Source organism: Vicugna pacos, unplaced genomic scaffold, assembly GCF_048564905.1.
Source record: "Vicugna pacos unplaced genomic scaffold, VicPac4 scaffold_19, whole genome shotgun sequence".
NCBI classification, from domain to species: domain Eukaryota; kingdom Metazoa; phylum Chordata; class Mammalia; order Artiodactyla; family Camelidae; genus Vicugna; species Vicugna pacos.
The window spans coordinates 39,218,065-39,243,975 of NW_027328740.1; the positions used below are offsets into that span (position 1 = coordinate 39,218,065).

At 50.2% G+C, this 25,911-nt stretch overlaps 2 long non-coding RNA genes across 2 annotated transcripts in view; one reads left to right on the plus strand and one right to left on the minus strand.

Moving 5' to 3' along the window:
* Positions 1–25,911, plus strand: part of LOC140693421 (uncharacterized) — an 823,905-nt gene that overhangs the window by 746,918 nt on the left and 51,076 nt on the right. The gene's annotated exons all lie outside the window — the stretch shown is intronic.
* LOC140692956 (uncharacterized) lies at positions 8,871–9,759 on the minus strand. Its single transcript, XR_012068597.1, has 3 exons — positions 9,666–9,759; positions 9,089–9,246; positions 8,871–8,953 (listed from the first exon to the last, which is right to left on the minus strand). It is a non-coding gene; the product is annotated as an uncharacterized lncRNA (long non-coding RNA).

The following is a 25,911-nucleotide window of genomic DNA, read 5'->3' on the forward strand; positions in this document are numbered from 1 at the left end:
GCAGGAGAGGCCACTCCCACACCAGGCCATCGGGGAGACGGGAGCCAATCCACCAGCTCCCCAAGGCAGCCCCTACCCCCGCAGCAGCCACCACTCTTGCCCATGACCTCACAGTGGCCTCCTCTAGGGAGCAGGCTGACCTGGAGATGGACGTCCGACGAACTTGGGACAACAGGGACCGCCCCCAGGGCAAACCATGGGGGGAAGTGGGAGCAAATGGACAAGTTCCATGGGAAAACCTGCCGCTGCTGCCACCACCCCCAAAGTACCAAGTCCAACTCCCGGGGTCAGGCCGACTAGGATACACGCGTCTCATAACACAGGGCAACAGCGACCGCCCCCAGGACAAGACGCGGGGAAGATGGGAGCAAATGGTCCGCTCCCCCGCTGCAGGCCCCCGACCACCGCCACCCCTGCACCCTGACTACCCTGCCTCCCGCCCCCAGCAGGCAAAGTGGGACAGGGGTGTCCCGGGACCTGGGGCAGCAGAGGCCGCCTTCAGGCCACGCGGTGCAGACATGGAGCTAATCCACAGTCTCCTCCGGGGCAGCCTCCCTATGCCTGCAGCCACCACCTTACCAGCCCCCTGACCGCACCGCACCCATCTCCCAGGAGCAAGCTCACCTGGAGTCGGACCTGAGGCAAATCTCCGGCGGCAGACGTCGCCCCCAAGCCAGGCCGTGGGGGAGAGAAGAAATGGAGCAACTCCCTGGAACACATCCCCTGCCCCTGCCGCCTCCGCCGCCGCCTCCCAGGAGCAAGCTCATCTGGAGACCCGCGTCCCACCTCTAGGACAGCAGAAGCTGCCCCTGGCTCCGCCTCTGGGGAGAGCGGAGCGAATTGATCGGCTCCCCCGCGGCAGCCTCCCTCCCCCCGTGGGTCCCGCACCTTAACGGCCCCGCCCCCACTCCGCACTCAGCAAGCTGAGTGGGACAGGAGTGTCCGGCGACCTGGGGAAGAAGAGGCCGCTCCCAGGCCCAGCAGCCGGGACAAGGCAGCTATTCCACCCGTTCACCAGGGGTAGACCCGCTCCGCCCCTCTGCCGCTGCCACTGCCTTCTGACCTAACCGCCCCACCTACCAGGAGCAAGCTTACCTGGAGTGCAACATCTGGCGAATCTCCGGCGGCCAAGCCCCACCCCAGGCCAGGCTGCAGGGAAGAGAAGAAATCGATCGGCTTGCCCGGGCAGCCTCCCAACCGCCACCGCCGCCGCCGCAGCCCAAAAGCATTGCAATAGCCTACCGGGGTCAGGCTGACTGCAAGGATGTGCACTTGCCTTCTTATCCTGGCCAGGTCCCTGAGCACCTCCCTGCATCCCTACACTCCCTGCACCTCTGCACCCCTGCTACTCTCTGCAATTCTGCACCCCTCCACCCCCACATCCCCTGAAATGCCTGCGCCCTCCACAGCCCCTGCACCCCTGTCACCAGTTACACTTTTGCACTGCTTACACTCCTGCACCCCTGCATGTCCCACACACCACCTCTTGGGCCTTTGGCAGAGTCTCTGCTGTTAGACCAATGCACAGTGACTCACTCTTTGCCAGTATATGATGCATCAGTGGACGTCAGGGTTTGCCTGCAGGAAGGTACATGTTCCCGGTCACTAGCCTGGGCCACTAGGGTGATCTCTGTGAGGTCACCCAGGACGGGTTCAGAGATGCTGTTCTCTGGGAAGAGAGGAGTTGAAACCGGTCTTGAGGGCAGAGCTGTGCTCACCAGGCCGTCCACGCTTCATGTTTTACACAGGGCTTCGGAGAAGTGAAATGGATCCGGCCAAGTAATACCGGCCTGCTGTGAGCCCACCTCAGTCCTGGGCTCTGAGTCAGACCGACTGGCTCCCTCAATCAGGGCCCAGTTTGGGCACCTGAATGGTCCCTTTGAGGCATCCCAACAGTTCTCAGGATGAAGTCTGGCTGCTTCCACCCCATGGCCCTCCCTCCTACTGTGCTGGCCTCAGGAAGGTTCCTTATATGGGGAAGAAGGCAGCCCACACCCTACCCCACCCCTCACCTTTCTCTAACCCAGGCTGGTGCTCTCTCTGCCCCTCAGAGTCTGGGAAGCCATCCCTCTTCAGTTATGTCCCTTCTGAGATGGACTTGCTTCCACTCAATTCTAGGCGAGGATGCACCATGGAATGCACTGGGTAAGAGAACCAAAATAAATAATTTCTTCTGTGAGGTTGTCTGTTTATCTACTGGGGCTGGGCTGTGTGTAGTTTGCTACAGCTATTGGTGTGAGAGGCTAAAACAGCCTGTGTGTCCTTGTTTTCATCTCCCCGCTGTCTTTGGGTTTTCCCTAGACACTCCTGAGACATTTACTTCTGTTAGTATTATTCCTGTTATTACACACGGGCCCTACTGACATGGAGGTAAGGTGTTGGGGGAGCGGGACAGAGCAGGGCATCTGCAGTCCTGTGATTAGTTCTCATTGAGCCTGTGCCCTGAGCTGTGACCTCCACAAGTGTGTCTCTTTCCCCCCACCCCAATTTGGGTGACACAGAAGGGATTTCCCTTCTCCCAGGTTGGTTAGGCTCTGGTAAAATAATTTCTCATTAAAAAAACAAACAAAAAACAACTTCCCCCAATGAAACAGAATGTTCTGGGTGTATTTCAATACAGTTATTTTCTCCTCTCCAGGCAGGAAGCATGAGGAGTTATCCTCTGACCTTCATTCTGAGAACAGGACATGGTCCTGGATGTAAAATACATGAAAAAGAGCATGGGGCCCCTCTGACTGGCCCCCTGGACTTGTCACACTCTGATTTCCCCACACTGAGCCTCCTGCTGGCCTCAGGGACCTGTTAAATCTGCCTGCCCCCAGGGTTCTTACAAAAGCAGGTTCTGCCTTGGGAGCTGTGACTCTCCAAGCCTGCCCGCTGTTCCCTTTGCAACCTCTCTGAGTTGGGAGCAGCTTTCCCTCTCAGTCTTCTGGGATCTAAGAAGAGCAGTGGGTTTGCAGCTCCCTCAGATCTGGTGTTATTTTCAGGACAGGAGGAAGAACTTCTGAGCTCCACACGAGCTGGACCAGAGGCTGGAATCCTCCCTTCCTCTGCCACCGTGCAATCAGTGGCTGTGGTTCTAGCCGAGTTTCTGAAGATGTGGACTTAAACACACATATCCCAGCCCCCACAGGAGCACACAGTCCCATAAATCCCCCTAGTTTCCACTGGTAACTATGGAGCGGATGGGGACACGGGTTTCGGGACCACAGAGGCCTGACTGCACGACTTGCTCCATGGCCTATTTACGTGGTTGCTCTGGGCCTTGTCTGAAGTGGCTTGCTTACCACACCTGGTACGTGGGAAACACAAAATAAGTACTAGAACCTTCACTTTTTCTCCCTCCAGGGCCTTCAAACGTAGAAAGTAATAAGTGAACTCAGACAGCCTAGTCACCACAATGAGGTCCGTCCAGCCTGGCTCTCCTGAGTGATGGGCACTGACTTGCACCTTAACTCAGAACAGTAGGGGAACTGCCTTCCTCTAACTGGGCTTCTCCCCACACCAGGCACGCCCGCAGCTCAGACGGGGCCAGCTCCCCAACTGAGGTGTGTGCTGGTGGCTTCAGTGTGACCTGGCCCTGCCGGGACATGAACCTGCAGTGAGTGAGGTGGAGGGTCGGGTGGAGGGGGGTCCCTTCTGGGGTGGCAGGGGGCCCGGTAGCACCCCTCCCAGCCTGGTGCCTGGGGCTCCCTAACACCTCCTACAGCTCCTGGGTTGGCTCCGGTCCTGGCCACTCCACACACCCTCCCAGTATCTTTACATTATGTCCCTTTTCTGCTTTTATCAGCGAGAAGTGGCTTCTGTTGCTTGTTCAGTGAAACAGTACATCGGGAAACCAGACTACTTCTAACATCAGTAAAATACCAACCTCGGTCAGCTCGCCGGGCAGACCGTGCAGCACAAAGGCCTGAACAGGGCTGTGCGAACGGCTTACGTGAAGGGTCCTCAGCATCTGTCTTCAGAGATACAGAAGCTGATGGTTCAGGTAAAACCTCAGGGTGGGATTGAGGAATCCAAAGCTGGTTGGTTTCAAAGGCTAACTGGTCAGACCAGACCCCTGAGCTGTGGTCAGAAGCCTGGCTCAACGTCACGCAGACTCAGCGCCCTAAGTGCCGGGTGGGGCTGGTGCTGTTCCCTTTGCAGGCTCTCGTTGGGGATTCACTGTAGCCCCTTAAATACAGCAGAAATTCCAGCCCCATTAGCCCCCACCCTGAGTGTTCCATGACACAAATCCCGGGAGTGTTTAATTTTCATCTTTGTTTAGGAGGATGAAGGTGGTTCAAGAGAAGACATAAATTCACACTTAGTGACACAAGGTCACAGCCAGTACTTCCTCCACGGAGAGCTATGTGCTCCCACAGTGGTGGCTGGGGGCTGGGCAGAGACCCTCTGCTGGTCCCAGAGGGACTCGCTCATCTGGCCACAACTCATGGGTTGGACAGAAGATCCAGAGGGTGACAGAGCATCTTTCCTGGGAATTTGGAACTGACACATAGAAATCAAGTTCACTCATCTGGAGTTTGGCGGAGGGGAGGGGCGGTGGTTGGAAATCAAATGAAACCAGAGCATGAGAGAAACTTAGAAGTGAAAGAGCGAGAGACAGAGAGACTGAGCTTGTGAGAGCAAATAGTCAGAAAGAAGGCAAACAATCAGGGGACAGAAGAATTCCAGCTCCTGACTGTGTAGTCTGTCCCAGCCCATCAATGACCCCGCGAGATGTTTAATAACATTCCAGTTTTGCAGATTAGGAAACAGGCTGAAAGAGGTGGGGGCTGGGTTTGGGTGCACAGTTAATTCAATTGCCACTGGACCCCACACTTCCCATTGCCTGAAGGCACCCTAATCCTCACTGGGACCCCTGTGGTCCCCTGACAGCCCAGCACCCTGATCAAAGGGACCCTGCGGGAGTGGGAACCCCTCTTGAGTGTGGAGAGTTCCCTGCCCCGAGATGCCATGCATCAGCAAGCTCCCGCTCACCCCAGGTTAACATCAGCCCAGCTGTACAGTCTCCCAACCCGCTTCCCTCCCTGTCAGGCACCCCCATCCTTACCACCGAGTGTACTGCAGGAATTCAGGCACAGGGATGCCCAAATCAACACGAGCCCATCGGCTATAGAAAAAGCAGACTCCCAGGCCCACCTGGGTTGCGAGGGGACAGAAGGTGTCCTCAACTTTCATGTGTCTAAGACAATCTTCTTCAGCTGGAGGTTCTAGAGAAAAATAAAAGGTCCAAAACATAGTTCGGTGAGGAATTCCTCCAAGGACCTGACTCCAGTGTCTACAACCATGTGTACCTACCCCCGGAATTGGGGTGAAGGTGGATTATTGATCAGCACAACCCCTGGTGGCCCAGCTCCTTGGCTTGGCTGCCCAGAGGGGGCTGGGGGAATGGGTAAGGCCAGGGCACTCAGGAAAAGCACAGAGGACCTGACCTCTCCCTTCTGCACTCGTAAACCCTTCCCCAAATCTCAAGGCATTGGACAGAGATCCGCCACAATAATGAGATGCTCCCATCTCTTCACTCACTCCTGTCGGTTCACTTACATGCTGAGCATCCACTGGGTCCCAGGACAAGACACATAGGATGGCTGATGGGACAGGCTTGGTCCTTCCCCCTGGAACCTGTTCAATCAGATCAAAGAATGATCACTCATAAAGAGTTTCTCAAAATTATACAGAGACCAAAGACCAACTGCAGAGTGAACCAAATTTAAAAATATATATGAAGATCCCCCAGTCTCCCCGCCTAAGGTTAACAGCATAAAGCAAAAAGTTCTTGCCTTTAATCAGCAGGGAAGTTGTCACCCCCTCTCAGGTGGAAAGGAGAGTTATTCTTTGAGCACGTCACAGAAGTGCTCCATCGGATTGGACCAGGGCATCTACATTCATTCAGCAAATGTGTATAAGCTCCTACTACATACGGGAATCTCCTAACTAGACCGTTCCCAAGGCTCTCGGGCTTTATCAGTCAACAAAATAGACATGACTCCCCATCACTGGGGGCTCAGAATTTTAGCAGAGGAAACAGGCAGCATGTTGGGGTAGCAAGAGTTTGGAAAAATTTTTAAAAAAGAGTGATATGAGCAAACTCGGGTGATGGCGGTGGGGTGGGAGGCAGGCAGGAGAGAATAAGGCAATCCTGGCAGATCTCACGGAGTAATGAACTTGAAGCAGAATAGATCCGGAGGAAGAAGGAAGAGCCGGAGCCAGAGGCCCCCAGAGTGAGGGGGAGAGTGTGGGCAGAGAGGCAGAGCATGCCGGGTCCTGAGGCCTTTGTGACGACTTTGGCTCCTAATGACATGGTGACCCGTTTAGTGAGTTTTGAGGGGAGGGGTGATGTAGTCCAACTTATGCTTTTGTGTTTGTGTTTTTTGGGGGGAAGTAATTTATTTATTTTAATGAATGTGCTGGTGATTGAACCCAGGATCTCAAGCATGCTAAGCATGCGCCCTACCACTGAGCAACACCCACCACCCCCAATGTATGTTTTTACAGGCTCCCTCTGACTCTGTGTGGATGAGAGATTGTAGGAAAGCAAAGATGGAAACAGAAGGCTATTGGTATCCAGGAAAGGCTGAAGGTGGCTCTTAGGAGGGCGGGGAGCAGAGAGCAGGTATTTAATTAATACAGAATATCCAGAATTTTCTAACAAGCTGGATTTGCTGTCTGTGAGTGTAAAAGAAAGAGAGAGAAAGGACATGGTTCCAACATCTGGGCCTGGACAATGGGAGGGATGTCCTCTCCGGATGGGAAAGGGGATGGGAAAAGGTGGGGCTGAGCAGGTGGAAAGGGGCTGGTATCAGCTCAGTTCTTCAATGTCATGGTTAAGTGGTGTGTTACATATTGCCACAGAAGTGCCTAATAGGTAGAGGAATCTGTTTTCTTTTTCTTTTTAACATTTAAAAAATATAATTAAACATATTAATTGTATTATGTGAATGATTTGGGAATTTTGCTTCATGCCAAGTTATATGTTATATATAGCCAAATGGAACATATATCAAAAAAGGGGAGAAATGAGGGCTTTCACATAAACTGACTGTCCGTAACGTAGGTAAAATTTCAATAAAACCAGTCTTCAGGGCAAAAACCTCATCTCAGTGTTACATAAAAATAAATGAAAAACGACTATGTTCATGTACCATTATTTCATGTTACATAATAGCCCCAAACTAACACAGTGTTTAACTATGAGGCTTGTAGAAATACTATTCCCTTTATTCAAATAAATACAGAAGTGCAGAAATGTTCTAAGGTAGAATTAGCATCTTAGTGGAAATAATACATATTTGAGCATTTTACATGATATATATGTACTGATTCAAAATTTGGAAAAGTAATTACATAGTAGAACATATGTATGAATGAGAAAGCAAGATGAATGAAAGGAAAAGAATGTGATGTGAGTCTCAGGGATAAAGGCTCAGATAGAAAGGGGAAATCAGGGAATTTTGGAGAAATCGAGAAATTGATGGCATGCCAATTTCCAAGGCTGGGTTGCTTCCACCAAAGGAATAGCAGAGAGAGAGAGGAGAGGCCCAGGAACAAACCCTGGGGAACACCCACAGTATATGTTTGGAAAAAACAGGAGACATTGGCAAAGGACCAGCCAGCAGGCCAAAAGCAGAAACAGACAGAGTGATGGGCTGGAGGTTGAGTGAAGCAGGAACACGGGGTAGGAAGGATGGAAGAGCTGGGTCAAATGCTACCGAGGGACCAAGCATGATGAGGAGTCAAAATTGACCACTATATTTAGCAACATGGGGTCACTGATGGCCTTGACGGGGCAGTTTCCATAGAGCGAGGGATCAGGCGAAAAGCCAGAGTGGGTGTAAAAGGGGATGGCTCAAGAGAAGATGCAGATAGTGAGTTTAAACAACTCCTTAAAGATTTGCTGCAAAGACACAGGGTGGCAATTGCTGGGGGTGAATTAGGGTCAAGGAGAGCTGTTTGTTTAAGAGGATGGACGTTTATATACTGATGGTGCCAACTAGCAGGAGAACAAAATAGATGAGGCAGTGAAAGAGAGGATGGTTTTGGGAGTGACAACCCAGAGAAGATGGGAGGGATGGGGCCTCGGGGACTTTTGGAGGAACTGGCTTTCGATGCCACTTTTAATAAGCAGTGGGGCACCGAGAGTGAAGGTCACAGACATCAGAAGGCGAGCGGATGTGCTGGGAGTTGCTTGTGAAATTTCTCTTCTGTTGGTTTGTTTGCTTGTTCAAAGTATAAAACTAACGTTACCAGCTGAGGAACAAGGAGGAAGAAAGAGTTACTGGAGCCATGAGCAGAAGATAAGAAAGAGCCTTCCAGGGAGAATGGAACAGTAAAAAGGCAGGGGGAGGCAGGGGATTGCGCTCCCAGAAAGTTACATTTTCTCTTTGACGTCCCCAAATGTTTGATGCGTTATTACCCTTCCTGCTGTCTACAAAATAAAAATTAATTATGGTTCAGAGGAAATGCTATTTCATTCTAAGAGGCTGCCTGTTCCTCAGGAATGGTCATCTTAAACTGCAAATATTACAAACAATGTTGAAAAGATGAACCTGTGTACCTAAAATCCCCTATTTTCTATTAATCTGTTTACTACTTAGTTCCCCTATCAATAACACATAACAAATACTGCCATGATGGAGGTACATCGATGCTTAAAAGGAAATGAGATCTGTATCCTTTTGCTAAATTCCATGGCTTCCTTAATATGCAGTTCCACTTGGAATTTAGGAATGTCTGGTGTAAGAAGTGAGAAACAGTTTGAGAAAATCCCGGCTCAGAATTACACAACACAACCACATCTCACAAGTATACACAGCAGTAAAAAAGTTTAAAAGCAAAACTCCGTAACTACTCTTACAGACCTTTACAAACCTGGGCCTGCCAAAATGTTTCCAAACTGGAAAGGAACTCCAATTTCTTGCCTGGTACCGGACCAGAGGCTGGCCATCCTTTCCTGTAAAAGTGAGAGAGTAAATAATTTCAGTTTTGCAGATCATTTATTGTAACCATGCAGGTAGGCAATAAGAAAGCTAAGAGCACTGGGAGACAGGAAGCAAACGGGCATGCCCACACTCTCCCTTCCACTCACGGAAGCTTCTCTGTGGTGGGGAGGTTTGCCACAATCACTTGCTTCTTTGTTTCCATTGGTTTCTTTGTTTCCACCTTACTGCTCAAGCTCAGAACTTCAGGTGGGCCTGATCCTTCAGCATCCATGAAGAGAAGGCTGAGCGGGGTTGGGAACCCCACCTGATGGAGAAGAGAAATTACTGGGAGGGACATTGTGGAGGCCACCATGACACGAGACAATCACACCTTCCGGGGTGAAAGGGAACGAAGACAAGAGAAGGACACAGTAGTGGGACCCCTAGGTCGCCTGCCAGGCTTGTTCTCCCTCCACGGCAACCATGGGTGCCTGGGGGGTGTTGGGCTTCAGCTACGGTGATTAGGATGAAGGGACTCAATATAAAGGACCCTCCACCTCCTCACTAGGTTCCAAACGCAGCCCCTCTAAGTCCACCCTCTGAGTTTCTGGAAGTCTGCTGGAAGAATACATGAGCAGGCCAGAGCCAGAGCCCAAGCCAAACATGACAGGGGTCTGTTGGGGCTGTAACCCCATGCTCAGTGGTCGGGGACTCCTTGCAAATCTGCAGAAATCCCTGTTCCACCTCATTCCTGGGAGAAACCCCAGATCTCCTCCTGCTCTGTCTGTTCTTCTCTTGAGGCTATTGTCCTGGAGGGATGCTGAGTCCTTGAACCTGGTCCTCCAAACTTACATAAGCAGCCTGTTCAATAAAACAAATTATGCACTTTTTCACATTTGCCAGTTTTTTGATTCCAGAAAGGCTGTGGGACTCATTCTCACAGTCTCCTGTGCCGCCACCACATGGTGGCCCTCTGCTCATGTAAACACGATTTCCCACAACCGCACCCTGCCTCCCAGCTTGTCAGAGGGGAGTGTCCCACAAAGACACAGGTGTTTGTGAGGATCCTGTCCCCCAGCAGAAAGCCTGCTCCTGGAGCCACGGACAGGGATCTGGCCTCCTAAGCCGCTCAGCTCTAATTCAAAGCCTAAAGTGGGGGCCCCGAACATTGCTGAATGACTTTCTGAATCACCTGGACTGGAGGGGACTGATTTTCTTTCCAGGAATGGAGGTAGCGCAGCCTCCATTTTCAGGGCTGACCTTGACGATGGATCTAGTTCCCCCGACTGCACCGCAGGAAGGAGAGGCCCTTCCATCCCACAGCTTGGAAACCCAAACCAATGGAGTACTGAAGCAGTGCATTGCTGCCAGGTCCAGCATCCCTGCAGAGTGGCCTCTGCCCTTGAATGAGCCCCTTCCCAGGGCCTTTTTTGCCCGGACACGACCACAACCCAGTCTGTGCCAGAGCTCTGGGGCTCTGCGTGTCCAGGGCACACAGGTGGGACCTGAACCAGGTGTCCCCTGGGCTTCAAGGGAGAGAGGTCTGCTTCTGCATCAGGGGAAGGTGACCCCACAAGGCTGGCAGGACACTCTCAATATGGACCTCCAGGAGCCCTGAGAGCAGTTTCCCTGCAGGTGTTAAGAGCCATCATCAGGAGGGCAGGACCCTCTTTGTGCAGACCATCCAGCAGTGCTGGGCCCACGTGCTGACCTCAGAAATCTACATGCCCCAGGATACCCCAGGCAACCTCACAACTTCGTCACTTGGTGACCTGGGTACCACGAGCTCCTTGGCCATCCCATGAGGGTGGTCCTAGCAGGCATGGTCTCCAGGTTCTCCCGTTGAGAAATCCCCCTGGGTTTCTGTGGTCACAGAGCACACACCAGAAGATTCTAGTCCTGCAGTGACCCCCACAGCAGTCAGCTCCCCTGTGCATGTCCAGGGACAAATGACAGCAATTTATTGCCAGGAACCGTGATGAACAAGGGGGTGGGATTCCATACTAAGTTCAGGATCCTGGTAACTCACTTTGCACCCCAAATAGCTTCCATGAGAAATGTGTGTATTGGGATGTCTGTGCCCCTAGAAGAGCTGTTCCTGAGGGTTCCTGGGACCCTCCAGCCCCTCTCAAGGTTCTCAGATCCTGGGTCTAAATTTCTATCTGCCTCTTTTGGTGTACGGCCACCTGTGTCTCGTGGTCACAGGTCACTTTATTGCATGACTTGGCATGTTCTTAGTGCTCGTCCTCCACCCCTGCACTAGACTCCCAAGATGTTCCCACTGACCCTTGGCTCCCTGGGTGGCTCGGGGGGCCCTAAGTCTGCACCCTTCACTCTCCTCCTCTACCCACACCTCTGGGGCCACCCCTAGGTGGACTTGGAGGTGTTTGTAAGTGAGTCTTACACAAGGACATGTCTGGACAAAGCAGGACCCCACCCCCGGAAAACACACCTGCTCCCTTCTCAGAAGAGGACCCCACAGCCCCACATTGCCTCCCAGGGGTCTACTCAGGACACAGTCCCCCAGTTCTGGGCAAGGTGTCTCCCTGGAATCCTTGCTTCCAGGAAGAGTCTCTCTGTCCTTCTTCAGAGTTTAGAGGTGTTCCCATGTCCCTGACCACCAAGATGCCCAGCACAGTCCCTTCAGTGACCTGGAGAGACAAGGAACTTATGTGGCCACAGGTCTCACAGGACACACCTGCTGGGACCCCAGGCTAAAGGGCTGTCCCTCTGCCTTCTCAGGTGTGGCTCCCGTGGTACCTTTTTGCAGGGGGCCCAAACGGGGAGTGTGGCCCAAGCAGTTCATGAGGCTCTCTGGGCAGGGAAGACTTGGGCCAGGTGGCCTTGCCTGGTTTCCCTGCTGGGCCACTCTGAAAACCCCCGCTCCTCTGGCTGTGGCTGGAGGCCCCCGAAACCTCAGGGCGGGGCCCTTTCTCTCAGCCTCCACTGACTCCAAAGCCACGCTGGTGCTAGCGAGGGTAAAGAGCTTTCTTGCCTTCTTTTGGCCAAGTTGCCACAGGTGGATGCTGCAGGGAGCTGGAGAGAGAGGTAGCACTTGCTCAGCTGTGAGTGGTTAAGCAATTTGACACCCTGTCAACTAGCCTTAAACATTGGAATGAGGACTTTCCCGGTAAAGCTGGAAGTTACTTTCAGTAACTTGTCTAAAGATTTCTTTTTTTTTTTCCACTTAAAGACTCATAAAACCTCTCCCAGGTCATTCCTGGTATGGACCATTATCCAGGGATCAATCAGGAAATGCAGGAGGAGAGGGGTGGGGGTGGGGGAGTGGGGAGGTTAGATCAGAGCCCACGGAGAGGAGATGCCCCTCCCAGGAGCCACACACTGGGCAGTGACTTCTGGCATCCAGCTCTCCTGTTCTCAGGCCCATTCCATCTGCGGAATTTTCCAAAAAAAACAATGGTGGAAGGGCCATGGAGGACACCTAGATCTTCCAGAATAGACAGGGGGAGCAGAGTCACCATGCTGGCCCTGGGTTTGGAGACAGACCTGCAGTGGAGACCACAGGCTTCTGAGAAGCCAGTTTCGAAATAAAGGCAGTATGCGCTGGAATACCCGGTTCTAGCGAGTTCTTCATCATAGACATGTAATTTACATAGTTCTCACCACGAAATTCTGTGTTCCCAACACGCTACATGAATGACGGCTTCAACACACATTCACTTCTGAGATGTGAACAAGTGTAGAGCCGCTCTTTCATCCAGCATAATGGGCATGGCTACACCTAAGAACACTTACCAAGATTTCTCAGCAAGAGCCAATTTCGAAATAAAGGCAGTTTGTGCAGGAAAAGCCTGTTGGAGTGAGGGCTTCCCCATACACATGTAAGTTATATAGTTCCCCTCACCATGAAACGCTGTTCCCAACATGCTACATGCATGAAGGCTTCGACACACATTCAGTTCTAAGATGTAAGCATTTGGAGAGCCGCTCTTTCATTCAGCACAAAAGGCATGGTTACACCCAGGAAGATTTACCCAGATTTCTCAGCTGCTTCCTTCAGCCAGATTCAAAATAAAGGCAGTTTGTGCTGGGAAAGCCTGTTGGAGCGTGTTCAGAGCTGTTTCGGGCTCTGTCCCAGCTGGAGGGTGCAAAGCCCAACCTCCAGAAAGAGGGACCAGGACCCCACCCGCCAGGTGGTGTTGCCTTTGTTGGGGAACAGTGATCTTTGGGTAAGATATTTTGCGGCTCTCTCTAAAAACTGCTTTGACTTAAGTTTGCATCCTTGTCACCAGTTCCAGGACAACAGAAAAGGCATACCCTACATCCCTTTGCACTCAACTCTTCCCAAAAGAGCAAATATTTGTCCATGAAAATACCAGCTGCTCTTCTAAGGCCCACTAAATACCCAGCAGTGTGGGCGGTGCACTCTTGATCAGGGACAGGAGGAGAGGGAACAGAGGTCCTCCGGCAGGCTTGGCCTGGTGTGGCAGCTGCGCTGTGGGTGCGTGGTGGGGAGGGAATGCAGGGAATCCTGTTTGAGGGGCCTCTGTGCACGCCTGCATTATAGTCTGAGGTTTCATACAAAGGCTCCAGGCATCCTAACTGATCACATACAGCCCCCACCCTTGGGCTGGAACCACCAGGAGATAAGTACCTGTAACAGGGACAGTGCCTGGTGTGGGGAGAGGTCATGGGACACTCCGGGGGCAGGGGCGGTGGTGCTGGGGGAGGCAGGGGATGCAGTGAAGGGTGGAGGGAGCAGGGTCCTTTGCGTGGGGGTGCGAGTTCTTTGGGAGACCACAGGGCATGGCACACATCATCCCCACCCTATACCCCAAATTCCTAGCCCCGCCAACACAGGGGCTGCTGTGCACCCTCTCAGTGTGGCTCTCCTGTAAGACCGCACCCAACCAGGCATCTGGCACCCTGCCCTACCTCCCCTCTTGGAACAGATCCCGTCTTCTTGGAAACTGCCTAGCAGCGCGTATTCAAGGCCGGCAGCCGGCCTGGCGGATCTGCACTTCAGGTGCCTTACCTGGCCAGCCGTGCCTGCCTGGGCTCAGTCCTCTATCTTGCCCACCGGTAGCCTGGGTCCACTTCCGGTGCAAGCGGAGGCCCCGGAGCCCAGGCTGAGCCCCGCACACAGACAGGTGAGGGTGCCCCCGCCCCGCTGCACCGTCGCCCCGCCCACTGGTGGCAGCACTGCCCCAGCCTCCGGCCGGTGCCACCTGCTGGTGAGGACGTCCGCGCGGCCCCGCCCGCCCCGGCCCCGCCCAGCTGCCCCATAAGCCTCCCCCCACCCCCGTCCTGGCCGCGCCCTGGCTCCCATTGGCTCCGAAAGTTCTGCCCTCGCACGTCTAGCCTCGGGAGGACGCAGACGCAAGCGCTAGGGGAGGGCCCCGCGGCGTTGCCATGGATACAGACGCCGCGCTCCTCGCGGGCTGGCGTGCGCTTCTGGGGCAGGCAGCGGGCTCCGGAAGTGTGCAGCTGCCTGGAGCCATGGCGGTGTTTGCTGCTGGGGATGGCGGCTTGCTTGGCCGGGCCACTAGTTCTGGCCGCGTCAGTCGGCGGCCGACATCCTTTCTGGGGCGGCGTCTCACAGACGGTAAACGTACGGCCGTGCCGTTGGCGGGGCCAGTGGACATGGACCGCTGTGGGATCCCGGTTGGTGTGGCGGCCGGGGAGGGCTGTGGTGCTGGGGAGCGGGTTGGGGCGGGGGGGACAGGGCTGGGGCACAGCCTCCGGCTTTCCTCCCCCTCGGGCTCTGGGGCTTGAACCGCGAGTCCGGGTAGCCCTGCGTGGCCGCGGCCTCCCAGAACCCCTGGGAAGGGCAGGTGGAGGACCCGTCTTTTATGAAGCGGGGCCTTACCCGGGTTTTGAAGAGCCCCAGAATCAGATGTTGGAATAGGGTGGTTTATCAGCCTTGTATATCAGCAGGGAAATTTCAGTTCCATCCAGATGTTGGCTCCTTCGATAAAACTCAGGAGTAAGACAAGGGTCAGTGTCAAGTAGCAGTTATCTAGGGCTTGACTCAAAATAGACTGTGCGGGGTGTAGAGATGGTAGATGGGCCCTCCCTTTCAAGGTTGGTAGTCTTCTGGGATTAGAGGCCTCAGTTGAGGATTACATCCTCATCTGCAGTAATGGAGGTTGTGGGAAACATTAACACAGAGAAGGGAGGGGTGTTGCTGCGGTAACTCATTAAAGAAGCCAGGACACTTGCCTGGCTCTTGTGTAGGAGAGTCTCGCCTAGGGTAGGGCAGCAGTTATCAAAGTGAGTCCGAGGCCCCTGAGATGCAAGACTATTTTCGTAGGAACGCCGGGAAGTCACCTGCCTTTTGCACACTCTTGCACTCCCGAGTTTCCTGTGGGGTTTTCCAGGGAAAACCTGGTCTGTGATATCACAAAACAGGTAATGTAGAGACAGATAGAATTAAGCTCTCACCAGTCCAAAAGAGATTTTCAGAAATTAAAATCACTGCTATTCCTCTCATTAATGATTTTTGTTTAGAAAAATATACTTATTTTTTGCTTAAGAGTATTAATGGTAACATATAGTAGGTTGTTATTATTTTTAAGTGAACTCATAAGCATTTTTTAAAGTTCTTATTTAACTTCTAACACAGGAACTATTGATAGATTTAACCTACATAAACAGCAGCCTTTTGAAGTCCTCAGTAATTAAGAGTGTACAGGGGTCTTTAGGCCAAGAAGTTTGAGGGCCCCTGGAGAACGGGTGCTCAGGTACTAGTCAGGTGCTTAGCGTTGATAGACAGATGCCAAGATGTCTTCTGCATGTGCTCCCGGACTCGAAATAATTGGCCACACAGAGATCGGTGGGCAGTGCCTCCACTATACAAACCAGAAGCTGCTGAACGTGTCTTGAGTCTAGGCCATGTGCTGTGCAGAGATTCCCATTGTATCTGTTCTATCTAAGCCGGGATTCCTGTGCAGAGACCTGGCCCTGAAGACCCGCTCTCCTTTGCTCCCTCCCAGGTACCTTCTGTGTTATGTCAACCCTCCGGAGGGCTTCAGCCTCCGTAGGGGCGTCTGTATCCATATCGCCTTCCTCCTGAAGACCCTGCTGAAAATGGAGGAGTCGGTGCTGGTGATACCCCCTTGGGGCCGCCTCTACCATTGGTAGAGCCTGGATATCCACCAGGTCCGGATTCCCTGGTCTGACTTTTTTGATCTCTGAAGTCTCAACAGAAACATCCCTGACACTGAGTACGAACAGTTCATTGCAGGTGAGATGGTGATCGTTTAACTGGGGCCAGACGGTTTTTGTTCTGGTTCCGATGTGAACATCGGGCCGTCTTGCTTCGGGCTTGTCAGTCTGCTTAGGGGCCGTGCTCATGTTTCCTGCACTGCAGGTGAATTTGGTCTTTCCACAATTTTTCTCAGGAAATATATCTGAAGTGTATGAGCTCTGTGTTCCCTCCCCTCTGAAAACCCTGGCCTTCTGGTGAGATGGAGCGGTGACAAGGAGGCCACTGCCACAGAGGCTTTGTCCCAGCAGGACTCGCTCCCAGGGCATAAAGGGCCATTCTTACCTGAAGGAAAACACGATGAATGTGTACCATGGGCCACGTGCTGGAGAAGGTATGTAACCTCTCATTCAGTATAATTTGGTCCTGCTCAAGCTTCCCATTTTACTTTTTGTAAGAGGTAAGAGTTGAAGATTTTCTTTGAATACAGCTATTTAGAGCTTATCTTTTTTTTTAATTGAAATGTGGTTGATTTACAATGTTTTGTTAGTTTCAGATATACAGCTGTTTTGTTAGTTTCAGGTATACAGCATAGTGATTCAGTTGTACATATACATAGTCTATTCTTTTTCAGGTTCTTTTCCATTATAGGTTGCAAGATACTGAACATTTTCCCCTGTGTTCTACAGTGAATCCTTGCTGTTTGTCTGTTTTACATATAGTAGTTTGTAATTGTTAATCCCAAACTCCTAAGTTTGTTTTCGAAGTCTGTGAGTCTGTTTTTGTTTTGTAAATAAGTTTATTTGTATCTTTTTTAAAAATTCCACATATAAGTGATATCATATGTTACTTGTCTTTCTCTGTCTGAGTTATTTCACTTTAGTGTGATAATCTCCAAGTCCATCCATGTTGCTGTAAATGGCATTATTTCCTTCTTTGTTACAACTGAGTAATATTCTTTTATATATAAATACTACATCTTTATCCAGTCATTTGTCAGTGGGCGTTTAGGTTGCTTCTATGTCTTGGCCATTGAAAACAATGCTGCTGTGAACATTGGGGTGAAGGTATATTTTGAAATTAAGGTTCCCTCTGGATATATGCCCAGGAGTGGGATTGCTGGATCAAATGATGTCTTTTTTTAGTCTTTTGTGGTATCTCCATATTGTTTTCCACATTGGCTTCACCAAACTACATTCCGAGCAATAATGTAGGAGGGTTCCCTTTTCTCCAAGCCTCTCCAGCATCTATGGTGAGTGGATGTTTGAATGGTGGCCATTCTGAGTAGTGTGAGATGATAACTTATTGTAGTTTTGATTTGCATTTCTCTGATAATTAGTGATATTGTGCCTTTTTTTCATATGACTATTGGCCATTTGTATATCTTCATTGGAGAATTGCTTGTTTAGTTTTTCCGCCCATTTTTGGATTGGGTTGTTTTTTTTTTCTTATTAAGTTGTATGAACTATTTTTATAGTCTACAAGTTAAGCCATGTTCAGTCTCATCTTTTGCAAATATTTTCTCCCAATCCATAGGTTGTCTTTTCGTTTTGCTTATGGTTTCTATTGCTTTGAAATAGCTGATAGGTGTAACTAGGTCCCATTTGTTTATTTTGGCTTTTATTTTCTGTTGCTTGGGTGGATTGCCCTAGGAAAACCCTGCTGAGATATATGTCAAAAAATGTTTTGCCTATGTTTTCTTCTGAGAGTTTTTTAGCGTCTTGTCTGTTTAAGTCTTTAAGCCATTTAGAGTTTGTTTCTTTTTTGGTTTTTTTTTTTAACTCTATTATATCCTTTCGATTTGTGGTTACCCTATTTTTCAAGTATATCAACCCATTACCATATCTATTTCCTTTAGAGTGATAATCACGTAGGCTCCAACACATCCTAAGAATAATGAGAAAAAGGAAAAAGAAAGAGAAAAAAATCTATCTTTTCTTGCTACCGTCTCCCTTTCCCACCATTTTGTATTTTGATGTACTTTTTCTTTTTTACATCTTCATGTTTATTGTCTTGTAACTCGTTATGTCATTTCCAATGATGGTTTTCCCATTTCTATAGCATCCTGCTTCCTTTCTGTTTAGAGTAGAACTTTTTAATGTCTCTGTTTGGTTCCATATTGCTGAATTATCTCCCTAACCCCCTCCCCCCTGAGCCTCTGAATACTCAGTACAGGGAAGCCAAACCATCCTAGCCTTCATCGGTCCTGGGATGCAATCTTCAGAGTGGGAAAGAAGAATTATTGAAAAATAATATTCTGTTTGTTGCTTTCTACCCTTGCCCAGAGAGTGAGAATCACCTCTGTAGGCGGAGGAAGAAAGATGGGGGCACGGGGCACAAAGTCTTTTCTCCTTTTGCTACTGAAAAAATGATTTCTTTTGTAATTAGTGATGATGCCCTTTAAATTGGTAAGATCGAGATTCCACAGCGTCAGCGCCTGTGAATAACCAGCTGGGAGAAAGCCCTCCAGGGCCCCTGTAGTGGGAAAGGCAGCCCCTCTGAGCACCTGTTGTTCTGTATTCTTCCTGCCTCCACACAGGTTCGCTAGGCACCATGCAGGACGATGCAGTTCCCCAAGGTGGAGGACTGGGAGACCCCTGCTTGGTGGCGAGCCACAGGAGCCCACACTTGAAGGACAAAGTGAAGAGTAGTGGGACAGGCATAGGAACAGAGGATGGTTGAGACCCAGGATAGTTTCCTGGAGGCCAGCAGGTGAGACTGGCGGGGCAGATGGGGCCCTGGTGCATGGGCAGTCCTTGAGGGATCTGAAGCAAAGATATGAACCAAGATACTGGATTCGTGTGGGGGTAAATCGCCCCCTGGAGGCCGCTGGGCAGTGCAGCTGGCCCAGGAGGAGCGGGCACTTCCCCAAATTTGGGTTGACAGATCACAACCAACTCACTGGGAACCGAGAGGTACAGAGATATTGTTAACTTTTTGTCCCTCTTCCTGGAAAAAAATTGCTTTCTGTTGAATAGCCTGTGTAGTTAGTGAGAAATAAAGACATGAAGTAACATTTCCTCAAAAGTCATCCATTGTGTAGTTGTTAATAAGTGTCAAATGCAAACTTGAATAGATTAAATCAAACAGTCATCATCATATTTTAAAATCTTTTAAAATAAAAAATCTTGCTGTCTTTGTTCTTCATTTCAGGGTTCACTTGGTGATAATAGTAACAAAAGCAACAGCAAACCTTTAAAGAATTCTGTCCTGCTGTTCCAGGAACTCTGTGTTCATGACAAACCAATGAGGTGGCACTTTACAGGAAGGATAGTCATTAATCACACAGCTAGTAAATGGCAGGGGTGGGACTTGAACCCAAGCTGTCTGGCCCCAGAGCCCCCTCTCAGGCCCTTCAGTGCAGCTTGACACTTGGTATGCCCAACACAGGCCAGCATTAAAGAGCAGCGTGACCTTGGCCAAGGCTGCTTCACTGCTTGGCCTCTGTTTCTTCATCTGTAGAATGGGGGTGTGGGCAGTGAACTCTGTGAGCTCAGTGGTCACTTCCTCCAGCTCTGCTATTCTACTGCTTTGAGTTAATTTAAGAAGTATCCGAGCCCCTGAATGGCCCAACCATAGGATGGCACTTTGCTAGGCCGTGGGTTACGGAGAAAAATAAGATCAGCCTGCTTCTCCGAGGAGCCTGTGTCCCTCCACGGCAAACGGCTTTGAGGCCCAGGCTCCCTCGCTGGCAGTCGGGGACTGGGCAGGAATGTCTGATAGAAGATGGAGGCAGAGCCCTTCCGGGAACAGTGGTGGCCACAGAGCTATCAGGAGCGGGAGCATCTGTCCAGGCTGCTGAGAGGGGGGCCCTCATGAGGCCAGTAGCCCCCCAAACTAAGCCGTCAGGACAAAGATCCAGCCATTCCTGCAGTGTCACAACAGAGCCAGTCCATCCTCATCACTGTGCCCATGTGCTCCTTTGTCCTGGGGCCTTTCTTTCCCCTACACCCAGAAGACTCTTCTCCCTCTCTTCTCTGAGTGTCCCCTCACTTCACCCATGGTCCCTGCTTCCTGGGCCACCATCTCTGGAGTTGACGATTTGCCCCATCACACCCTCCGTTTGATCAGGAGCCTGGGTTGACCTCCTTGTGCTCACTTTCCCCCATGAGGTGATTTCTCCTCCTCTCTTGGGAGCACCTGGAAAACCCAGTCCATTCCTAGCAGTGCCTGCCACCCTGGCCTCCCTGCTCATCTGCCTCAGTCAGGAGCAGCTGGACCACCAACTCTGTATTGCCTCACCGCCTACCATCAAGACGTCAATGTTGATTCTCCCTCCACCACCCAGTATGGTCATTATAGGGTCTTCTTCTCCGTCAGCCTGAGCCAGACACCTCCCATTCACCCTACCCCGGGGCTCATACCCGGGCGTGTCTCCACCCCAGGTCCAGCCTCTCTCCTTTATGTGCCCAACTCTAGCCATCCAGCTGCTTCTCCACCAGCCTCCTTGGCCCTCCTTCACCCTCACTGGGGCATCATGCACTGACTCCTCTGCTTTCCTACCTGTCCACGTTCCTCTTACTTCCACTTCCCCACCTTCCAGCTCTGCATCCACTGTCAGCACTCTCTTTATGACAAACAAAACTCCCTTGAACCTTGATCTTTTCATTTCCTCACCAGGACGACTTCCATCTCGGTTCACCCAGCTCTATTTGTTCTGAGCCTGCAGGCAGCAGGCTCTCCCAGCACAGATTACTAAGACTACAAATCAATGCCCAGCATGTTGCCACTGCCAGGCAATCCTCCAGGATTTCTCTAGTGAGCACATTTCCCCACTTGCCACACAGTGGTGTCAACATTCTGTGCTCTCTGCACACCTCTAAGCTTCCCTCTGTCTCTTCCCTGACTCCCAGCAGATGGCCTTGCCTCCTGCTTCAGAGAGAATGACATCTTACTGGAAAGGAACTTGCTCACCTGCAGCAAATCTGCTCACCTCACCTTTTATCTGTCCCTCTCCCACCTGGACTCTAGCTGTAGTGGTTCTTAATTTAGTGAGTTTAGTTGACATATATATACACAGTTAAAAGCTTAGCACACTATAGGCTACCTTCTTGGGCTTACTTTTTCAATTTAACATAGAGTGTATGATGCATCCACTTCGTTGCATGTACCTGCAGTTCATTTGTTTTAACTGATCTTAAATATTGTGTGTGAAAGTAACACAAGGCAAGTGTAAGCCAGGATTCAGGATGCTGGTTGCTTCCTGTGAGAAGAGGCCTAGGGCAGGATAGGACACAGTATGTCACTGTCAATAGTCCTGTTCTGATGTTGGGTGATAGGTTCACAACTGTTTCTTATAATATTAATTTTAATAAATAAATACTTCTGACAGGCACCTTAGGTGAGAATGTGTCATGAACCAAGGTATACAATGGATAATATTACATCATTATTGTTATGTAATCTTGTTATAAAACATATTAATCATAATCCTACATTGTTATGTGTTATATATTATATAGATACATGAATTATATATTATGTATATAAATAACTACATATGTATTGTATACTATCTGATAATAAATAAACAGAACATAACATGCTAGTATATCTACTATTATGTATTATTTAATAAATAATATACTATATCCTGTTATATGACATGGCACCTAATCTTTAATCAAATAAAAATATGTCACTATATGTAATGGTAATTAATAAAATTAAATGAAAAAGCCCGCAGCTTTTAACGCCAACACTGCTCCAGCTGCCACTGTCTATCTTCTTCCCTTTCATGGTCGAGGTCCTCACGGTGCTATCTGTTCCCACTTTCATCTCGTTATCCTGAACTTTCCTCCGCCTCCCATCCCATGCTGCCTTCTGCCCCGGGGTCCCTCTAGTCACCAGCGGCCTCTGGGGCACTGGTTTCCGGGCATTGTCTCAGGCCCAAGCTCACCCGCCTGTCCGCCGCCTCTGCCACCGCTGATGGGGACGGGGCGGGGGGCAGAGTGCACCTGTTGTCCTGGAAGAGAATACAGCACAGACTCCGTGACCAACAGGAGGTGTGGCCGGGACCTGCAGGACTGGCGGCAGAGCCAGACTGCATCCAGACCTGGGGCACTAGGAGTGTGAAGAAGCCCAGTCCTCACTGCCCCTGAAGTGAGGAAAACACCCTCAGGTGAGTTAAGGTGCTTATGACCTAGGTCTGTTGGCTGGAAAGGACAAAGGAGTCCCTAAGGGGAGGGTAGTTGATGTTCCAGGCCCCACAAAGGCCCTAAGGGCTGGCGGGGAAGCAGGCTGGACGCTCCACTGGACCCAGTGTCCCCTCGGGGGTGGGGCCTTCCAGAACAAGCCAAAAGCCCTCGGTCTCTGGGGGGAACGCGGCAGTGTGGGAGCATCCCTGCAGTGAGTCAAGTGACGTCAGGGCCTGTGGGATCCGTTTTTATGGCCACATTGAGCCACAGCAGAAGCCACGGCAGGAGTGGATTCCTGTCTCTCCAGCTGACATCCTCGTGTCTGAGTGCCAGGCTTCAGACCCGATCCCCTGGGGCGCTAGGACAGTTATACACAGAGGCGGCTCGGGGAGGCCTCAAGAGGGCGGTACTGGCCTTCCTGCCGACACGATTACATGAAGATCAAACAATCCATCGATGGGAAGAAAATAAGAACCATGGTCACATCTGGACCGCAAGCTTAGATGTGGTATATGGGTGATATTTATCGACAATCTGGCGAGGATCTGGTCAAAGCTAGAGGCCAAGGCAGCAAACCGGTAGTGACACTAAGGAACATCGTGGTGCAGAGGCTGGACTGGGGGTCTGCAGGCTCCTCCCAGGAGGAGCCTCAGTGTTTGGGAGGTGGCTAACGTGCCTGCTTCATGTCACTAGCAAGTGATGCCACCTGTGGAAAATCAGCTATAATCCTGAGCCGGGTCAGCCCTGGGTGATGTGATAAAGGCTCCTACAAGAGGAGGCGCCAGACGGATAGTGAACCAACCAACAGGCTGATGAGTTTCTGGCCTGTGTTTATCGTGCTTTCGTTGCCAAGAATGAGGAGAGAGTTGAATGGCTCACCATGAAGATTTTAACAACTTAAGAGAGTTCCATGTCTCACTGCATTTCAGTGTTACCCGGAGGAATTCAGGAGGTGTTTAGACCCAGAGGGGACTAACGGCCTCTTGGTTCCTCATCAACCTGGCAAGCCCACCAGCCCTCTATGGCCAGACCTTGGCAAGTGCCTTCCCTTGTTCTAACAAATCCCTTTCCACTCTCGCCTGTGGTATGCTTTTATTTTTGTTTAATTAATGGGAATGAAGATACCTTACAGCCTCTTCAGACCTTTCCTTAGGCCTTCTGCTCTTAGGCCCCGGCAAGGGGGCCCGCTGCACTGGGTCCTGCACTGCAGAGGGTCCCTCTGGCCCTGACACTTCCTCTGGCCACGCCCTCCATGGGGTGGAGTCAGCAGGGCCAAGGGGACAGGGTCATTGGCTCCATCCCGTGCTCTAGAAACCCAGGACCCCAGATGCCCTGTCTCAGCAGCCCCTGACCAATTCCTAGTGCCTGCATCGGCTCTCCTGGAAGTTCAGATTCCCAGTACTCACAGAGAGGCCAAAGGGCAGCTGTATGTATGGAGGGTATGAGCAGATCCCGGATGTGAGTTCTGAGTGTCCCCCTGTGAACATCCAAGGCCACTTGTGGCAAGGGATGGACCCAGCATTGGGAAGAAAAGGGTCAGGCAAGTGGTCAGAGACTGGGAATCAGCTCTCACCACACGCTCACTTTCTTTGCCGGACTCCCCTGTGTCTTGGAATTCTAAATTTGAACCTGGCCTTCCACCTTATAATGAACGTCTATTTGTAAAGGCAGGACTTTAGAACCTACTGCACTTAACATGTTTACATGTATAGGATGTGAGCTCCCAGGTATGCTCTGGCCCTGCACTTCCAAAGGTCCAGAGCAGTTATGTTGGCTCTACTGAGATTGTAATTGGTAAAGACCATCTCCAGAGAGGAGGGGCTCCTGCTTCACGCTCCAAAGTCAGGATCTTCTGAGTGGATAAAACAAGGGACACTGTGACCCTCATTGTAAATTGATTTAGAATAACGCCATAGTGTGTAAGACGTGTGTGTGTGCACGCATGCACCTGGGGATGTGTGTGGTACATGACTGTGTGTGTGTGTGCTCACTTGCACCTGGGGATGTATGTGGTTCTCTATGTTATGTGTGTGTGTGCGCCTGAGGACGTGTGTGGTTGTGTGTATGTTGTGGGTGTGTGTGTGGTACAAGACTCCATGTGTGTGTGCTCGTGGGGATGTATGTGGACCAGAGCCAGTGTGTCTGCACGTGTGTTTGTGTGTACGTGCATGCATTACTTTTAATAGTAGAAGCTGTCCTTTAGAAATACGAAGTAGTAAAAATTGTATGATGTCTTTTGCTGTATAAATCAAAATTAAAATTATCAATCACCAGAAATTTAGTCCCTCTCAGATTCTGGTTTTTTTCCATATTGATTATGTCCTCATTTTACTGATGAGGAAACTGTAGCTTAGAGATGTTAACTGACTCAACCAAGGGCATGGAGCTCGTGCGCCCAGGGCCAGGACCCAGTCCAAGCCGCGCTGCTCCAGAGGCCTGGAGCCCTGCTCACAATCATGCGTGGCCTCTTGGCGGGGGAACAGATTCTGATGGGCTGTGTCCAGCGTGCAGGCTGCCCATGCCGGGGACTCGGGAAGCCAGGTGGAGAGTACCAGACAGCAGACAAGAGTGAAGGGCTGCTCAGAAGTCAGATAGTTTCCTAGGTCTTGGATGAGGAAGGAGGCTCACTGCTCATCCTTGATCCCTTTGCTGGTGGCCAAAAGGGACCAAGGCCCATGAGAGCACTTCTGGGAGCTGCCTGCCAACACCTGGAAAAGGACTGCTCAGGACTGGCTCTGCAGTAGGAGCAGAGGAAGGAAATGTCGCCTCCTGGTGGACATCCTTTGTGATGGCAGTAGGAGGCCTAGGAGCCTTAGTATCGAGGTGGCAAGGCAAGGTCCTAGTGGATGATCGTTTCCACGTGTCTTAAAAATCATTGCTTCATATATTTTATCCATTTTGTGGTTTACTTTAGGGTGGTAAATATGGTCAGTGTTACTCCATATTACCTGGATTAATTAATTTTTTTATTGTTAATTTTCTCTTCAGTGATTTGGAAGCTATATTGCCTCTTAAAGAAAATTCTCTCTGAATCTTTATAAATCATCTCTAAGTTTATAAATTTATATTCAATTGGACCAGTAATCCTATAAGAGTCTCAAAAATGAAATAATCTATTAGATCCTGTTCCTCAATAATGATAAATTTAGCATATTTTACCTCTCTGTTGTTCTAAACTGTGTGTGTGTGTTTGTGTGCTCCAGTTACTACTTTTTAGACAGTTGCTTTAAGTTTGTTACATTAACAAAGAAAATATAGGTATATACATCTTGGATTTCATTGCTCACTACCAATATTTAATCCCATGTCTTTCCCACTTTTGAGTTATTTACTTATTGGGATTTCCCAATCAACTGGACACATGATTGACTAATTTTTTTCGAGCGGTGGACTTGGAAAACTTACATATCTATATGCAGATTTATGTTCTCCTCATCAACATCTCTCAGAGTGTTGTTGATGGCCCAAGCCTTGTTTTAAATTAAGGCACTGTTTTTCACCACCAAAAAAAAAACATTATTAATTTAAGGTGCTGTCTTTTTATGGCTGGCTATTCTTTTTTGGTGAATGGATATTAATAGAGATTTCCTTAACCTTCCTCCTTCTTTTTGCCATAACTCGAATTCATTGAGTAGCATGTTTTTACCATTACTCAGATTGGCTTCAACTTTGACTTCTGCTTTAA